The sequence below is a fragment of the Canis lupus genome, chromosome 15 (assembly GCF_011100685.1).
Source record: "Canis lupus familiaris isolate Mischka breed German Shepherd chromosome 15, alternate assembly UU_Cfam_GSD_1.0, whole genome shotgun sequence".
Lineage (NCBI taxonomy): Eukaryota > Metazoa > Chordata > Mammalia > Carnivora > Canidae > Canis > Canis lupus.
In genome coordinates, this window is record NC_049236.1 from 3,157,567 (window position 1) to 3,161,269 (window position 3,703).

The window sequence follows — 3,703 nt, forward strand, 5'->3', positions numbered from 1 at the left end:
TGGTGGTGGTGTTTCCGGTTTGGGGGTTTTGTATGTGGGGTTTTTGGCCTATTTTTAGCAGAGGAAGAATATAGCCTGATGCACATGATAAAAGATTAGTTTGGCTGCTCTGTGGAGGACGGGCTGTAAGGTGATAAGAATGTGGAATGAGGAAGCAGGAAAAAGTTTAACCGGATGTTCTGGCTGGAAGCAGGGCCTGGAGGTCAGAAGTTTTGGGTATGTTAATGGTTAATGCTAGCTGTCTCTCTGCCCTGGGGTATCCCCTCCCCAATTTATCTAATCACATTCACTAACTTAGAGATGAAGGATCCTCCTGTGGAAAAAAAGATCAGAAACCTCCAAACCCCCTTAACCAGCAGCAACAGCCCAGTGGAGGTCCCTAAGCTGGGCCAATCAGACTCCTGAGAATTTCAAACCGCAACTCGGTCTCTGCCGGGTACCCTTGGACACGGAAATGTAATGTTTGGGCACATACACAAAATCAATATTTGTTGTGTGAACGGGTACATGGCCAAAAAGATCTGCAGAGAAGGAGAGAAGATGCAGGTGTAGGAGGGAAGCCCAGCGAGGAGAGGGAAGTCCCTTCTGCCTCCCAGGTTCCAGTTCAGTTCCTGGTTTCTGATCCTCCTGAGGCCTAACATGCTTCCTTGGGCTCCTGAGGGATCACTGTTCCCTTAGCAAGATGAGAGTTTTATTTTTGCTTCCGTGGGTTTCTTTTATGTGCAACTCAATGACCCCCCCAGTCCGGGATGAGCATGTCATTAAAGTGCCTGTCCTCCACGGTGGCATTGGTCTCATTTGTGCCCAGTGCTTGCCCCAGGTCTCACAGCCTCACCCACTCAGTGCTTGGAAGCCTAGTTCTGCTTTTTCTAGTTTTATGGGCCCATCAGGTTACCTTAAGGTAACTGAATTTGCTTCTCTTTTATTCACTGGTAAGACCCAACGTTTTCCTGGGATAACTTCATAGTCATATTGTTTCCATAGTAAGGTCTTTCTGACTGGAAACAAGTGGTGTTTTTGTTTTTTAAGATTTTATTTATTTACTTGACAGAGAGAGCACAGGCAGGGGGAGAGGGAGAAGGAGACTCTGGGCTGAGCAAGGAGCCCACGCAGGGCTCCATCCCAGGACTCTGGGATCATGACCTGAGATGAAGGCACTCAACTGACTGAGCCCCCCCAGGTGCCCCGGAAACAAGTTTTACAGTTAATTTAGTTACTCAGTTATTCAGATACTAAATGTGTGTTTGTGTGCTTGGTTTGGGCATACATATTTTCCCTTTCCCTTTTATAGCCTATGGAGGTGAAAATACAAATTAATCCATTCTTCAAGCATCCGCTGAATTCCCACTATATAGGTATATAAATGTCAGGCTGTCCCCTGCCCTTCCTTTGCCTACCTGCTAGAACTTGGGTTCCCTGGCCCTCCTCTCTCAGGCCACCAGCCCTCCCTGAATGATCTCATCTGCTCTCAGGCCTTAGCTCACACCTGTTCTGCAAGATGAGCAGGCTTTTTTTTTTTTTCTTTTTTAACTGATATGTGATTTCTACCCCTTGCACTTTGTACTCAGTGTTTGCATGTTTAGTTTGACCCATGGGAAACTCCACTGAGATATATCTGTCACTGCCAGAAACATGTTGGTGCTGTCCACAGGTATACCTTGAGTTAAACTGGTTTGTACACTAAACGGCATCTCCGTTTTTTAAAATATATTTTTTAAAGATTTTATTTATTTGAAAGAGAGGAAGAGAGCACAAGCAGAGGGAGTGGCAGAGGGAGATGGAGAAGCAGGCTCCCTGCTGAGCAGGGAGCCCAATGTGGGGCTCGAACCCAAGACCCCAGATCATGACCTGAGCCTAAGGCAGACCCTTAGGTGACTAAGCCTCCCAGGCGCCCCTAAACTGCATCTTCAAATGGACAGTGGGACAGGAGGGCCCTTCAGGAGCCAACAGAGCTCCCCCAGAAGCACCCCCTCAGGCTGACCTGCTTGGACCTTGGCCCCGTGGCTGCCTTGAAAGGCCCTGCTGCCTGTGAAGCCACACTGGGCACTTCCTTGGAAGAGGCTGTTTGGCTTCTCCCATCTGGAGTCAGTCTGCCACCCAGTCCAAACCAGGATGTGAGGACAGGTGCGTCGGGGCTTAACAGCTGCATTTAGGAGTGACTTTCAACTCCACAGCACAGCGTATGAGCTGGAAAAGGAAACCCAGGTCTGTGGCTTGCAAGGGTCTCCCTAAAAGTGTCAGACCAGAGCCTGTGCACGCTGACTGCTCTCAGCTCTATCCGAGGCTCCAGACCTTCCTCTGGCCGTCTTGCCAGGGTGTCCCAAGGGCACTTAAAAAATACTTGCAAGACCGAACATGCCACCCTTCTTCCACTGTCCCCAAACTGCCCTTTCCTTGCTAAGTCTCAATTCTGATTGTAGTGCTCCCACCACCAACCCTGTTACCCAAGCCAAGAGCCTGGCTGTCATCCCCCACCCTTTCTGCAACCCTTCCCTTCTTTTGTGACTGTAGAGCAAGCCCACAGCGGCCCCGGAGCTCAACGCCGACAGGCAATGCAAACAGGCTCATGAAGCGACCCATCTCTAAATAGCCATAGGCCCTAACTGACCATTTACAACCAGGCACAGTTCCAGGGCGCCTGGGTGGCTCAGTGGTTGAGCGTCTGCCTTTGGCTCAGGGCGTGACCCCGGGGTCCTGGGATCGAGTCCCACATTGGGCTCCCCACAGGGAGCCTGCTTCTCCCTCTGCCTGTGTCTCTGCCTCTCACTCTGTGTGTCTCATGAATAAATAAAAACTGGGCACAGTTCCTAAGGTTACCAAAAAAGGGAAAATACTTCCTCACTCTGTCCTGTCTCCGAGGCCCCTCACCGCTGCCTTGTGGCAGACAGTCTTTCCTTTGCTGGCCTGCCCACTGCTTCTTTGCAGTGTATTGATAAACTTCTCCTTTGTTCTGTGTTGGGTAAATTCTATCACCACCTCCACTGCCAGTCTCCACTCAATCAGGACACCCCACATTTAGTGGCCCCCCACCATCTGATTGGGACATCCCACAGTAACTACCTGGTCACCAGGTTTTATCATCTGTATTTATTTCCTATTGTTGATATAATAAGTAACTACAAACTTAGTGGCTTAAAACAACACAAATTTATCATCTGACAGTTTGAAAGTTGTCAGCAGGGCTGATTCCTTCTGGAGCTCTTTTTTTTTTTAAGATTTTATTTATTTATTCATGATAGACATAGGGAGAGAGAGAGAGACAGAGAGAGAGAGAGAGAGGCAAAGACACAGGCAGAGGGAGAAGCAGGCTCCATGCAGGGAGCCCGACATGGGACTCAATCCCGAGACTCCAGGATCACGCCCTGGGCCAAAGGCAGGCACTGAACTGCTGAGCCACCCAGGGATCCCCCTGGAGCTTTTTATTTATTTTTATTTATTTTTATTTTTTTCTATATTTTCTTATTGGAGCTCAATTTGCCAACATATAGTATAACACACAGTGCTCATCCTGTCAAGTGCCCGCCTCAGTGCCCGTCACCCAGTCTGGAGCTTCTAAAGGAAACTCCATTCCTTGTCTCAGCCTCTAGAGGCCACCCAGATTCTTTGGCTTAGAGCTGCCCACTTGCATCTCTGCCTTCTTGCCCCTCCTCTGATCTATCCTTCTCTCAGAAGGACCCTCGCAATCTACCTGGAGCCCACCCAG